The sequence below is a fragment of the Manis pentadactyla genome, chromosome 2 (assembly GCF_030020395.1).
Source record: "Manis pentadactyla isolate mManPen7 chromosome 2, mManPen7.hap1, whole genome shotgun sequence".
NCBI lineage: Eukaryota > Metazoa > Chordata > Mammalia > Pholidota > Manidae > Manis > Manis pentadactyla.
In genome coordinates this window covers 152,747,814-152,764,085 of record NC_080020.1, presented here as the reverse complement: position 1 = coordinate 152,764,085, position 16,272 = coordinate 152,747,814, and positions in this window count along the sequence as shown.

The window sequence follows — 16,272 nt, the reverse complement described above, 5'->3', positions numbered from 1 at the left end:
TTGGGTGGAATGTTTCTGTACATATCTTGTTAAGTCTGTTTGGTTGAATGAGTCATTCAAAGTTACTGTTTTCCTTGTTGATTTTCCATTTGGATGTCCTATTGATTGATGTATGTGGGGCATTAATGTCCCCTATTATGGTAGCACTGTTAATTTTACTCTTTGTGCCTGTTAATGTTTGCTTTATGTATTTAGGCACTCCTCTGTTGGTATATAGATATTTATAATTGTTGTATCTTCTTGCTAGAACTCTTTATTACTATGTAATGTCCTTCTTTGTCTCTTGTAACAATCTGTGGCTTAAAGTCCATTTTCTCTGATATATGTACTGCTACTCCAGCTTTTAAAAAATTTCTATTTGCATATAATATCTTTTCCCATCCCTTCACTGTCCATCTATGTGTTCTTTATGTCTGAAGTGAGTCTCTTATAGGCAGCACACAGATGAGTCTTGGGTTTTTTTTATACATTCATTTACCCTATATCTTTTGATTGGAGCATTTAGTCCTTTTACATTTAGAGTAATTATTGATAGATATGTACTTATTGCCATTTGCTTGAATGTGTTCTCCTTGTATTTGTCGTTCTTTTCTGATGCTTTCTTCTTTTCTTGCCCTCTTCCCTTGTGCATGATGACTTTCATTAGTGTTAGGCTTAGATTCCTTTCTCTTTATTTTTGTGTATCTATTATAACTTTTTGGTTTGTGGTTACCATGAGCCTCGTATATGATGTCCTACATACATAGTAGTTTATGTTGATAGCTGCTTATGTTTGAGTGCATTCTAGTAGCACTCTATTTTTACTCCCCCTCCTCCAAGTTTTATGCATATGATGTCTTAATTTTTTTATTTTTTACAATCTTTTTTTAAATTTTATTTTGGTATCATTAATCTACAATAACATGAGGAACATTATGTTTACTAGACTCCCCCCTTCACCAAGTCCCCCCCACATACCCCATTAGTCACTGTCCATCAGCATAGCAAGATGCTGTAAAATCACTACTTGCCTTCTCTGTGTTGCACAGCCCTCCCCGTGGACGCCCCCCCCACATTATACATGCTAAACTTAAGGACCCCTTTCTTCTTCCCCACCTTATCCCTCCCTTCCCACCCATCCTCCCCAGTCCCTTTACCTTTGGTAACTATTTTTCCATTCTTGGGTTCTGTGATTCTGCTGCTGTTCTGTTTCTTCAGTTTTTCCTTTGTTCTTATATTCTACATATGAGTGAAATCATTTGGTACTTGTCTTTCTCCACCTGGCTTATTTCACTGAGCATAATACCCTCTAGCTCCAACCATGTTGTTGCAAATGATAGGATTTGTTTTCTTCTTATGGCTGAATAATATTCCATTGTGTATATGTACCACCTCTTCTTTATCCATTCATCTACTGATGGACACAGGTTGCTTCCATTTCTTGGCTATTGTAAATAGTGCTGCAATAAACCTAGGGGTGTGTCTGTCTTTTTCAAATTGGGCTGCTGCATTCTTAGGGTAAATTCCTAGAAGTGAAATTCCTGGGTGAAATGGTATTTCTATTTTGAGCTTTTTGAGGAACCTCCATACTGCTTTCCACAATGGTTGAACTAACTTACATTCCCACCAGCAGTGTAGGAGGGTTCCCCTTTCTCCACAGCCTCGCCAACATTTGTTGTTGTTTGTCTTTTGGATGGCAGCCATCCTTACTGGTGTGAGGTGATACCTCATTGTAGTTTTAATTTGCATTTCTCTGATAATTAGTGATGTGGAGCATCTTTTCATGTGTCTGTTGGCTATCTGTATTTCTTATTTGGAGAAATGTCTGTTCAGTTCCTCTGCCCATTTTTTAATTGGGTTATTTGTTTTGTGTTTGTTGAGGTGTGTGAGCTCTTTATATATTCTGGACATCAAGCCTTTATCGGATGTGTCATTTTCAAATATATTCTCCCATACTGTAGGGATCCTTTTTGTTCTATTGATGGTGTCTTTTGCTGTACAGAAGCTTTTCAGCTTAATATAGTCCCACTTACTCATTTTTGCTGTTGTTTTCCTTGCCCGGGGAGATATGTTCAAGAAGAGGTCACTCATGTTTATGTCCAAGAGATTTTTGCCTATATTTTTTTCTAAGAGTTTTATGGTTTCATGGCTTACATTCAGGTCTTTGATCCATTTTGAACTTACTTTTGTGTATGGGGTTAGACAATGATCCAGTTTCATTCTCTTTATTTATTAAATAAAAATAATGATATCTTTATTTTGAACCTGTTTATCTAGTGATTCCCTTAAATAATTTTTTAGGTATAATTGATTTTACTTTTGTCTTTTAACCTTCACACTGGCTATTAAGAATTGATCTACTATCTTTACTATAAGTTTGCTTTCACTATTGAAGTTTTTCCTTTTGTAATTTTCTTGTTTCTAGTTATGGCCTTTTCCTCTCACAAAAGTCCCTTTAATATTTCTTGCAAGGCCAGTTTAGTGATGGTGAAGTCCTTTAACATGTTTATCTGGGAAACTCTTGATCCTTCAGCTATGCATTATAAGCTTGCTGGTGTAGTATTCTTGGTTGTAGGTTTTTTCCTTTCAACACTTTGAATATGTCATGCAACACCCTTCTGGTCTGTAAAGTTCTGCTGAAAAATCAGCTGATAGGCTTATGGGGTTTCCCTTGTATATAAGCTCTTCCTTGTCTCTTTCTGCTTTTAAGATTGTCTATCTTTTATCTTTGACATTTTCTTTATTATATGTCTTGTTGTAGACATCCTTGGGTTCATCTTGTTTAGGGCTGTCTCTGCTTCCTGGAAGTGGATGTCTATTTCCTTCCTCAGGTTAGGAATGTTTTCAGCTATTATTTCTTTTTTGCACCCCTTTTCTCTCTCTTCTCCCTCTGGAAGTCCTATAATGTAAATGTTAGTATGTTTGATGTTGTCTCAGAAGTGGGAAAATCTAGCCTCATTTTTTAATTTTTTTTGCTGTTCAGCTTGATTGCTTTCCATTATTTGTCTTCCAAATCACTGATCCATTTTTCTGCATCTTCTCATCTGCTTTTGATTCCCTCTGGTGTAGTTTTCATTTCATTTATTGTGTTCAACTCTAATTCTTTTTAATATTTTTTATCTCTTTGTTAAAGTTCTTGTCAAGTTCATTTACTCTTAAGTCTGGTGCGTATCTTTATAATCATTACTTACTACTTTTAAGTCTTTATCAGGTAGATTGCTCAACTCTGTTTCATTTAGTTCTTTTTCGGAAATTTTATCTTGTTCTTTCTTTTGGAGTACATTTCTCTGTCCCCTCATTTGTTTTGACTTTCTGTTTATTTCTGTGCATTAGTAGAAGTGCTACCTCTCCCTGTCCTGGAGTTACCGTGTGTTCAAACATCCTTCAGGTAGACTGCATGTGCCTGGTGGCTTGGTCTAGCTGGTTGGGGGCAGGAGGGGCTCAGGCCAGAGAGTCTGCTTGTATGCCTGGCTGAGGTGCCCTGATAGGGAGGGCAGGGTCCAAAGGGGCAAAGGCTGGGGGAGTCCCAGGGTGTACTGTGCTTATGCCACTTGGGACTGCCAGATCTCTTGTAGACAACTTTGGGCTCAGGTTGGGGGCCGCCTCAGGGGACATCTGGAGCTGGCATGGGAATTTGGACCCTACCCCTGTTAATACAATCAATGTGTGGGGGGAATGTAAACAATGCTGCTTGCCAGCACCTCTAAGAGAGACTTCTGATAGTTTTATACCACTGTTTTGGAGATTCCAGAGTTAGTAGGTTGGCTTCCTTTACTTACAGTGTATTTACTCTTTTAACCATTTTTTTTTCCTGTGCCTCAGAACAGATGAATATTAGTGCGAAACCCTTCAGTGGTATCCCTTTGTTCTGAAGTCACTGCATTTGGGTGGGGGCGTGGTTTCCACATTACCATATCTTTGTCTCTCCTGCTGTTTTTATATGGGTTCTCTCTTCCTCCTTGTGCAGAATCTGTTCACTAAGCCCTCAGTTCTTCCTCAGGAGTATTTGCTCTATATGTAGGTATAGGTTTTGTGTATTCATGGGAGGAGATGGATTTAGGCTCTTTTGACATCACTCTCTTGGACCCATCTCTCTACAATTCACCCTTTTTTTTTTTTTTGGATGATGTAGAAATGTATTTCTGATAGAAGGTGAAGAAAGCAGATTCTGAAATCATATACATTATAATCCTGTTTTGTAAACATACATTTATGCACAGAAAATTTTCTAGATGGGTAATACACCAAAGTGTTAGTTACAGTTGTCTTTGAGTACTGGGCCTTTAGGTGATTTTTTTTTTTTTTTTGAGAGGGTATCTCTCGTATTTATTGATCAAATGGTTGTTAACAACAATAAAATTCTGTATAGGGGACTCAATGCACAATCATTAATCAACCCCAAGCCTAATTCTCAACAGTCTCCAATCTTCTGAAGTGTAACGAGCAGGTTCTTACATGGTGAACAAGTTCTTACATAGTGAATAAGTTCTTACATGGTGAACAGTGCAAGGGCAGTCATATCACAGAAACTTCGGTTTTGATCACGCATCATGAACTATAAACAATCAGGTCAAATATGATTATTTGTTTGATTTTTATACTTGATTTATATGTGAATCCCACATTTCTCTCTTATTATTATTATTATTATTTTTAATAAAATGCTGAAGTGGTAGGTAGATGCAAGATAAAGGTAGAAAACATAGTTTAGTGCTGTAAGAGGGCAAATGTAGATGATCAGGTCTGTGCCTATAGACTAAGTATTAATCCAAGCTAGACAAGGGCAACAAAACATCCACGGATGCAGAAGATTTCTCTCAAAACAGGGGGGGGTGAGGTTCTAAGCCTCACCTCTGTTGATCCCCAATTTCTCACCTGATGACCCCCCTGCAACTGTGCCTGTCTTAGGTTGTCCCTCCCTTGAGGAATCTTAACCGTCTCTGGCTAACCAGTCATCTTCCGGGGCCATACAGGGAAATGTAAAGTTGGTAAGTGAGAGAGAAGAAATATTCTTTGAGAAGGTTAGCTTTTTACTTCTTTGCAGATTTATGCCCTGTGGCTTCTATGCCCAGCATTTGTCTTGAGGTATCTTTACCACTTGGAAGAATTATGATACTTGGTAATTTCGATATGAGGCATGAATTCTACTAAAGGGTTGTAATTCACCCTTTTAAATTGCATAATTTAATATATTCAGAGTTCTGTAAACCCCACCATGTCAATTTTAGAACACTGTCATCATCCCTCTCCCAAACCCCATACTTAATATTCACCACTCCCCATCCCCTGACAACCCTCATCCACTCATTCAGCCACTAAATTTACTTTCTGTTTCTACAGATCTTAGTTTTCTGGATATTTCATATAAATGGAATCATACAATATATGGTCATTTGTGATGGGATTCTTAAATGTAGCATGTTTTCAAGTTTCACCCATATCACTGTGCATATCAGTACTGTGTTCCTAATCATGGCCAAATAATATTCCTTTGTTTGGATATACCACATTTTATGCATTGGCATTGGGGCTGGTTCTGCTTAGTTCTTATGAATAATGCTGTTATAAACATTTTTATACAAGTTCTTGTGTGAATATATATTTTTAGTTACACTTGAGTGAAATTGTCAGATGGTAACTATAACTTTTTAAAAGACTGAATAACTTTTTTTAAAGTGTCTGCACCATTTTAGAATCCCAACAGCAATGCATGAATGAATGTTTTAATTTCTATGCACCCTTGCCAATACTTGTTATTGTCTTTTTAAGTTAAAATTATCCGGGTTACTAATAATCCTAATTACAATTATCCTATTGGATGTGAAGTGGGATGCCATTGTGGTTTTCATCTGCATTTTCATGATGGCTAATAATTTATGTACCCTCTCATTTGCTTATCAGCCATTGGAACATTTCCTTTGAGAAAAGTCTATTCAGATCTTTCGCTTGTTTTTTAATTGGGGGTATTTGTATTTTTCTCCAGCTATTTACATAAAATTCTTTATGTGTTTTGGATACATGTCCTTTATGAGAGATATGATTTGCAATTATTTTCTCCCATTTTGTGAATTGTTTCATTCTGATGGTATCACTTACAGCAAGAAGTTTTTAATGTTGATGAGTCCAATTCATCTATTTTATCTTTGTCCCTTGTGCTTTTGGTGTTGCATCTAAGAATGCTTTGCCCAAACCAAGTTTATGAAGATTTCCTCTTAGATTTTCTATAGTTTTAACTCTGATCAATTTTAAGTTAAATTGTATGTGTTGTGTGAGGTAGGGTATGAACTTAATTCTTCTACTGGTGATTATCTAGTTGTTCCAACATCATTTGTTGAAGAGGTTCTTCTTTCTCACTTGAATTGTTTTGACACCTTTATCAAATATTAATTGATGACAAATATGAGTTCCTTTTCTGGACTTTCAGTTCTATTCCATTGATCTGTATGTTTGTCTTCATGCCTGCACTAAGTCTTGATTATTATAGCTTTTCTTTGTTCTAAGTTTTCCCTTCCCCATTTGTTTCAGGTTTAGTTTCTTTCCCAAAGTTTTAAGCTGAGTTATTGATTTGAAATCTTTGTATCTTTTAATAGGTGTTGGCTGCTATAAATTGTCCTGCAAATACTGCTTTCGTGGCATTCTGTAAGCTTTGGTATGTTGCATTTTTATTTTCATATATTGCAGAGGATTTCCTAGTTTATCTTGTAATTTTCTCTTTGACCCTTTGGTTATTTTGGCATGCATTAAGTTCTATATATTTTTGAATTTCCCAGATTTGATACTTGTAATTTTATCCCATTGTGATCAGAGAAGATACATTTTATGATTTCAATATTTTTGAATTTATTGAGACTTGTTTAGTGGTTTGGTGTATGTTCTATCTTGGAGAGTGTCCCATGTGATCTTGAGAACTGCTGTGTGAATGTTCTTTAGACAGATACGTCAGGTATAATTGGCTTATAGTGCTGTTCAATGTTTCCTTTTTGATCTTCTGCCTAGTTTTTCTTTTACTGGAAGTAAGGTCATGTCTGGCAATTATTACTGAATTGTGTGTTCTCCCCTCAAACTCTTTCAAATTTTGCTTCAGAATTCTGACAGCAAAATACAGAATTGTGAAAAATTTATGGACTCTATTTTGAGATGCAGCTGTTACAACTGTTACAGCTTGGTGGATTCTTTTATCATAAAATGATGCCCTTTGTCTAGTAAGTTATTTTCAAGTTTGTCTAGCTATTCCAGTTCTCTAGTTGAATGCTATTTGCATGATACTTTTACACTGTACCTTTGATTCTGAAGTGTGTTTCCTGTGGACAGCATATTGTTGGATGTTATTTTTGTAATCCAACCTGACACTTGCCTAATGTCCACTCACATATAATTTGCTATTTATATGGTTTGATTTATGCATACCATTTTATTTTCTCATATATTTTTTGCTTGTTCTTTTTTTGTAGAGTAATATTTTGATTTAAATCATTTTTTTCTGATTTCCTTAGTGGTAACTCAAGGCCTTACAGTATACATCTTGTCAGAATATACTTCAGCTTTATAGTATTTTGATTCTGATGAAATAAGAGAAATGTTACTCCTTCAAAGCTCTGTTCCTTCCTTTTGGTATTAGATATACTGCATATTATGTTAAAAATATCAGTATATTACTGTAATACTTTGTTTTAGAATAGCTGAAAGAGCAAGTACATAGTTTTTATATTAATCTATTTACCATTTCTTGTTTTTTCCTGTGTATTCATTATTGAAAGTTTTGTTCCCACCTGCTTTTTAGTGTTGTCACAAATGTAGGTGCAACACAATTATAGTTCTATAGAATTGCTTTTTAAATCAGCTGAAAAAGAATAGTTCATTACAATGTTTTTAATAATTTCCTATATAATTACCTTTATTGGCATTGTTTTTTTATGAGGATTTGAATTACTTTGTGGTGTCACTTCCTTTTAGCTCTTAAAACTTCCTTCAGAAACAATGACTCTATAGCATCTTACTATGCTAATGGACAGTGATTACAATGGGGTTGGTGAGGGGGACTTGATAATATGGGTGAATGTTGAAACCACAATGTTGCTCATGTGGAACCTTTGCAAGACTGTGTATAAACAATACCTTAATTAAAAAAAAACTTCCTTCAAAATTTCTTATAAGGTTGGTTTCCTACAAATGCCTTCTTAAAATCTCAACGTCATTTTGCCTTCACTTCTGAAAGTTTTGCTAGATAAAAGATTCTTCATTGACAAATTTTTTTTCTAGCACCTTGCATGTCAAAAACTGCCTTCAGGCCTCTATCGTTTCTAGTAAGTCAGTTGTCAGTTAATGGGGTTTTCTTGCACAATGAGTGGTTTTTCCATTTTCAATATTTTTTTTTTCAATTTTTATTCTGACATTCTGTTATTCTCTGCTCGCCTCCAACCTACTCATAAGCTGGGGTAATTGTGATTAGAGAAGAGTATTTTTGACCTGTCATTTCTGGGGGTAGACTATCTGTGCTATAAGTGGGAACGGGGTAGAGGAAGGAAGCTCCAGCCCTCTTTGCTCTTGTTGCTTTGAATAGACCTACTGCCACAGAGTTTGGAAGGATGAGAAATGGTGGCAGTCTGCTTCTCACAGGGAGAAACTGTAGGCAGAGACTGGGAGCTGCGGGGAAGGGGGTGTGGTCATGGATCAAATACCACAGAGACTCAACTATACCATGGGTAGTATTTTCTTGAATAAATGTTTTTGTTTGCTGTAAGCTCTTATGACAACTTCTAGAGACTTGAATATTTTTAAAATATAATATTTACCAGTTAAGGTTGTTCGTTTTACTGAGGAGTCTGTAGATCTCCTCATGGTACCATTCAAAAAGTGCTTCCTGATTATTTTTTGATGGATGTCTTAAAATACAAGCAATCAGGACCCTATTAATGAGGTAATATGTTCACAACCTGAAAAAGCTTTCTGCTGCCACCACTTGATTCAACACCAACATTCAGCATACAGAATAAACAAGCAATCCTTTAATAGTTACTTAAATATATTCCAGAAGTAAAGAGTGTAATTCATTACAAGTGCAGTCTTTTATGTCAGTAAATGTTACTTGACCTGTTGTATAAAGTAATGCTGCATAAGAATTAGTCCTGGAGGGAGGGGCGGAAGATGGCGGCGTGAGTAGAGCAGCGGAAATCTCCTCCCAAAACAACATATATCTATGAAAATATAACAAAGACAACCCTTCCTAGAATAAAGACCAGAGGACACAGGACAATATCCAGACCACATCTGCACCTGAGAGAACCCAGCGCCTCATGAAGGGGGTAAGATACAAGCCCCGGCCCCGCGGGAGCCGAGCGCCCATCCCCCCAACTCCCGGCGGGAGAAGAATAGGCAGAGCGGGAGGGAGACGGAGCCCAGGACTGCCGAACATCCAGCCCCAGCCATCCGGGCCAGAGTGCAGAGCCCTGGATACTAGGAAAACAGGGCAGCAAGAACAGTGAGCAGGCACTGGAGGTCGGGCGCCGGAGGACACCAGAGAAGTGAGCGACCTTTTTTTTTTGCAGTTTTGTATTGGCGAGCACTTTTTGGAAGTCTTAAAGGGACAGGGACCCCAATACTAGGGAAACAGGGCAGCAAGACCAGTGAGCAGATGCCTGAGGCTGGCACCGGAGAATAAAGAAAAACGAGCGGCCACCTTTTTTTTTTTTTTTTTAATTTAAATTTTTTTTTTTTTTGTGGTCGTTGTTTTGTTTTGGCGGGTGCTTTTTGGAAGTCTTAAAGGGACAGGGTGGGACACTTAATCCAGAGGTAGGGAATCCGGGGATCTCTGGGCAACCTAACCCCTGGGCTGCAGGGAGCAGGGAGGCCCCTTACGGAGATAAATAGCCTCCCAGCCGCTCCTGCTCCAACGCGACTCCACCATTTTGGAGTAGCTGCCTGAGCCAGGCCACGCCCACAGCAACAGCGGAGATTAACTCCATAGCAGCCGGGCAGGAAGCAGAAACCCTGTCTGCGCGCAGCTGCGCAGCACAAGCCACTAGAGGTCGCTGTTCTCCCAGGAGAGGAGGGCCACAAACCAACAAGAAGGGAATTTCTTCCAGCCGTCACTCGTCCCAGCTCTGAAACTATTCCTATCACCATGAAAAGGCAAAGCTACAGGCAGACAAAGATCACAGAGACAACACCAGAGAAGGAGACAGACCTAACCATTGATGGAATTGAAACCAGAGAACAGGAACACACAGAAGCTGACATAGAGAGAGACAAAAGGATCTCCAGGAATGAAACAATGTTAAGAGAACTGTGTGACCAATCCAAAAGGAACAATATCCGTATTATAGGGGTTCCAGAAGAAGAAGAGAGAGGAAAAGAGATGGAAAGTATCTTAGAAGAAATAATTGCTGAAAACTTCCCCAAACTGGGGGAGGAAATAATCAAACAGACCACGGAAATACACAGAACCCCCAACAGAAAGGATCCAAGGAGGACAACACCAAGACACATAATAATTAAAATGGCAAAGATCAAGGACAAAGAAAGAGTTTTAAAGGCAGCTAGAGAGAAAAAGGTCACCTATAAAGGAAAACCCATCAGGCTAACATCAGACTTCTCGACAGAAACCCTACAGGCCAGAAGAGAATGGCATGATATATTTAATACAATGAAACAGAAGGGCCTTGAACCAAGGATACTGTATCCAGCACGACTATCATTCAAATATGACGGTGGGATTAAACAATTCCCAGACAAACAAAAGCTGAGGGAATTTGCTTCCCACAAACCACCTCTAGAGAACATCTTACAGGGACTGCTCTAGATGGGAGCACTCCTAGAAAGAGCACAGCACAAAACACCCAACATATGAAGAATCGAGGAGGAGGAATAAGAAGGGAGAGAAGAAAAGAATCTCCAGACAGTGTATATAACAGCTCAATAAGCGAGCTAAGTTAGGCAGTAAGATACTAAAGAGGCTAACCTTGAACCTTTGGTAACCACGAATTTAAAGCCTGCAATGGCAATAAGTACATATCTTTCAATAGTCACCCTAAATGTTAATGGGCTGAATGCACCAATCAAAAGACATAGAGTAATAGAATGGATAAAAAAGCAAGACCCATCTATATGCTGCTTACAAGAAACTCACCTCAAACCCAAAGACATGTACAGACTAAAAGTCAAGGGATGGAAAAACATATTTCAAGCAAACAACAGCGAGAAGAAAGCAGGGGTTGCAGTACTAATATCAGACAAAATAACTTCAAAACAAAGAAAGTAACAAGAGATAAAGAAGGACACTACTTAATGATAAAGGGCTCAGTCCAACAAGAGGATATAACCATTCTAAATATATATGCACCCAACACAGGAGCACCAGCATATGTGAAACAAATACTAACAGAACTAAAGGGGGAAATAGACTGCAATGCATTCATTTTAGGAGACTTCAACACACCACTCACCCCAAAGGATAGATCCACTGGGCAGAAAATAAGTAAGGACACGGAAGCACTGAACAACACAGTAGAGCAGATGGACCTAATAGACATCTATAGAACTCTACATCCAAAAGCAACAGGATATACATTCTTCTCAAGTGCACATAGAATATTCTCCAGAATAGACCACATACTAGGCCACAAAAAGAGCCTCAGAAAATTCCAAAAGATTGAAATCCTACCAACCAACTTTTCAGACCACAAAGGCATAAAACTAGAAATAAACTGTACAAAGAAAGCAAAGAGGCTCACAAACACATGGAGGCTTAACAACACGCTCCTAAATAATCAATGGATCAATGACAAAATCAAAATGGAGATCCAGCAATATATGGAAACAAATGACAACAACAACACTAAGCCCCAACTTCTGTGGGACACAGCAAAAGCAGTCTTAAGAGGAAAGTATATAGCAACCCAAGCATATTTAAAAAAGGAAGAACAATCCCAAATGAATGGTCTAATGTCACAATTATCGAAACTGGAAAAAGAAGAACAAATGAGGCCTAAGGTCAGCAGAAGGAGGGACATAATAAAGATCAGAGAAGAAATAAATAAAATTGAGAAGAATAAAACAATAGCAGAAATCAATGAAACCAAGAGCTGGTTCTTCGAGAAAATAAACAAAATAGATAAGACTCTAGCCAGACTTATTAAGAAGAAAAGAGAGTCAACACAAATCAACAGTATCAGAAACGAGAAAGGAAAAATCACGATGGACCCCACCACAATACAAAGAATTATTAGAGAATACTATGAAAACCTATATGCTAAGAAGCTGGGAAACCTAGGAGAAATGGACAACTTCCTAGAAAAATACAACCTTCCACGATTGACCCAGAAAGAAACAGAAAATCTAAACAGACCAATTACCAGCAACGAAATTGAAGCGGTAATCAAAAAACTACCAAAGAACAAAACCCCCGGGCCAGATGGATTTACCTTGGAATTTTATCAGACATACAGGGAAGACATAATACCCATTCTCCTTAGAGTTTTCCAAGAAATAGAGGAGGAGGGGATACTCGCAAACTCATTCTATGAAGCTAACATCACCCTAATACCAAAACCAGGCAAAGACCCCACCAAAAAAGAAAACTACAGACCAATATCCCTGATGAACGTAGATGCAAAAATACTCAACAAAATATTAGCAAACCGAATTCAAAAATACATCAAAAGGATCATACACCATGACCAAGTGGGATTCATCCCAGGGATGCAAGGATGGTACAACATTCGAAAGTCCATCAACATCATCCACCACATCAACAAAAAGAAAGACAAAAACCACATGATCATCTCCATAGATGCTGAAAAAGCATTTGACAAAGTTCAACATTCATTCATGATAAAAACTCTCAGCAAAATGGGAATAGAGGGCAAGTACCTCAACATAATAAAGGCCATCTATGATAAACCCACAGCCAACATTATATTGAACAGCGAGAAGCTGAAAGCATTTCCTCTGAGATCGGGAACTAGACAGGGATGCCCACTCTCTCCACTGTTATTTAACATAGTACTGGAGGTCCTAGCCACGGCAATCAGACAAAACAAAGAAATACAAGGAATCCAGATTGGTAAAGAAGAAGTTAAACTGTCACTATTTGCAGATGACATGATACTGTACATAAAAAACCCTAAAGACTTCACCCCAAAACTACTAGAACTGATATCGGAATACAGCAAAGTTGCAGGATACAAAATCAACACACAGAAATCTGTGGCTTTCCTATACACTAACAATGAACCAACAGAAAGAGAAATCAGGAAAACAACTCCATTCACAATTGCATCAAAAAAAATAAAATACCTAGGAATAAACCTAACCAAGAAAGTGAAAGACTTATACTCTGAAAACTACAAGTCATTCTTAAGAGAAATTAAAGGGGACACTAACAGATGGAAACTCATCCCATGCTCGTGGCTAGGAAGAATTAATATCGTCAAAATGGCCATCCTGCCCAAAGCAATATACAGATTTGATGCAATCCCTATGAAACTACCAGCAACATTCTTCAATGAACTGGAACAAATAATTCAAAAATTCATATGGAAACACCAAAGACCCCGAATAGCCAAAGCAATCCTGAGAAAGAAGAATAAAGTAGGGGGGATCTCACTCCTCAACTTCAAGCTCTATTATAAAGCCATAGTAATCAAGACAATTTGGTACTGGCACAGGAGCAGAGCCACAGACCAATGGAACAGACTAGAGAATCCAGACATTAACCCAGACATATATGGTCAATTAATATTTGATAAAGGAGCCATGGACATACAATGGTGAAATGACAGTCTCTTCAACAGGTGGTGCTGGCAAAACTGGACAGCTACATGTAGGAGAATGAAACTGGACCATTGTCTAACCCCATACACAAAAGTAAACTCAAAATGGATCAAAGACCTGAATGTAAGTCATGAAACCATTAAACTCTTGGAAGAAAACATAGGCAAAAACCTCTTAGACATAAACATGAGTGACCTCTTCTTGAACATATCTCCCCGGGCAAGGAAAACAACAGCAAAAATGAATAAGTGGGACTATATTAAGCTGAAAAGCTTCTGTACAGCAAAAGACACCATCAAAAGAACAAAAAGGAACCTTACAGTATGGGAGAATATATTTGAAAATGACACATCCGATAAAGGCTTGACATCCAGAATATATAAAGAGCTCACACGCCTCAACAAACAAAAAACAAATAACCCAATTAAAAAATGGGCAGAGGAACTGAACAGACAGTTCTCCAAAAAAGAAATACAGATGGCCAACAGACACATGAAAAGATGCTCCACATCGCTAATTATCAGAGAAATGCAAATTAAAACTACAATGAGGTATCACCTCACACCAGTAAGGATGGCTGCCATCCAAAAGACAAACAACAACAAATGTTGGCGAGGCTGTGGAGAAAGGGGAACTCTCCTACACTGCTGGTGGGAATGTAAACTTGTTCAACCATTGTGGAAAGCAGTATGGAGGTACATCCAAATGCTCAAAACAGACATACCATTTGACCCAGGAATTGCTCTCCTAGGAATTTACCCTAAGAATGCAGCAATCAAGTATGAGAAAGACTAATGTACCCCTATGTTTATCGCAGCACTATTTACAATAGCCAAGAATTGGAAGCAACCTAAATGTCCATCGATAGATGAATGGATAAAGAAGATGTGGTACATATACACAATGGAATACTACTCAGCCATAAGAAAAGGGCAAATCCAACCATTTGCAGCAACATGGATGGAGCTGGAGGGTATTATGCTCAGTGAAACAAGCCAAGCAGAGAAAGAGAAATACCAAATGATTTCACTCATCTGTGGAATATAAGAACAAAGGAAAAACTGAAGGAACAAAACAGCAACAGAATCACAGAACTCAAGAATGGACTAACAGGTACCAAAGGGAAAGGGACTGGGGAGGATGGGTGGGTAGGGAGGGATAAGGGGGGGCAGAAAAAGAGGGGTATTAAGATTAGCATCCATAGTGGGGTGGGAGAAAGGGGAGGGCTGTAGAACACAGAGAAGACAAGTAGTGATTCTACAACAGTTTGCTACGCTGATGGACAGTGACTGTAAAGGAGTATATAGGGGGGACCTGGTATAGGGGAGAGCCTAGTAAACAAAGTATTCATCATGTAAGTGTAGATTAATGATTGAAAAAAAAAAAGCAGTTCCTATGTGGTGACCTCTAATGAGTTCTACACAATGATATAAAGGGCATATAAAAGTGTAGGCAAAGGGTCTGTTTGTGTTTATACAGAGGATCAAAGCCTAATTTGGCTACCCCGAAAATGAACTAAGATACGATATGAAAAAGAACTTCCCACATCAGCACTCTCGGGAAGACTCATGACAGAAGATGATCAGCAAAAAAAAAAACTCCAACAAAGATCCACGCACTGCCACAGGTGTAGATGCACTCATCCCACCAGTTCCTGGACTTGCCATGGGAATGATGAAGGAGATATGTAAGCTGGCCTGTGCATACAGTAAAACAAAAAATTGGACTGGATCTATACTGTTGGAACTCAACCAAGAATTAGGAGAAGTGTAAATTGTAGCACTCCAAAATCTTACAACCACAGACTATTTATTGTTAAAAGAACATATGGGATATGAACAGTCCCCAGGAATGGGTTGTTCTAGTTTATCTGAATCCTCTCAGACTGTTTAAGTTCAGTTGGACAATATCCACCATATCATAGATAAGTTTTCACAAATGTCTAAGGTGCCTAACTGGTTTTCTTGGTTTCACTGGAGATGGCTGGTAATTACAGGTATGCTTTGGTTAGGTAACTATATTCCTATTATGTTAATGTGTGTGCACAATTTAATTAGTAGTTTAAAACCTATCCATGCTGAAGTTACTCTACAAGAAGATATGTCAAAGAAATAATCAATCTTCCCAGGTTTTCTTCTGCCTGCTACTTCTATAGCTTTTCTTCTTCCTACCTAATCACAACCTTTAAATAGAACTCGTGCCACATGTCGAATTTACCGAGTATCATAATTCTTCCAAGTGGTAAAGACACCTCAAGACAAATGCTGGGCATAGAAGCCACAGGGCATAAATATGCAAAGAAGTAAAAAGCTAACCATTTCAAACAATAAGGCTTCTCTCTCACTTACCAACTTTACATTTCCCTGTATGGCCCCGGAAGATGACTGGTTAGCCAGAGATGGGTAAGATTCCTCAAGGGAGGAACAACCTAAGACAGGCACAGTCGCAGGGGGCCATCTGGTGAGAAAATGGGGAGCAGCAGAGGTGAGGCTTAGAACCTCCCCCCTCATGTTCTGAGAGAAA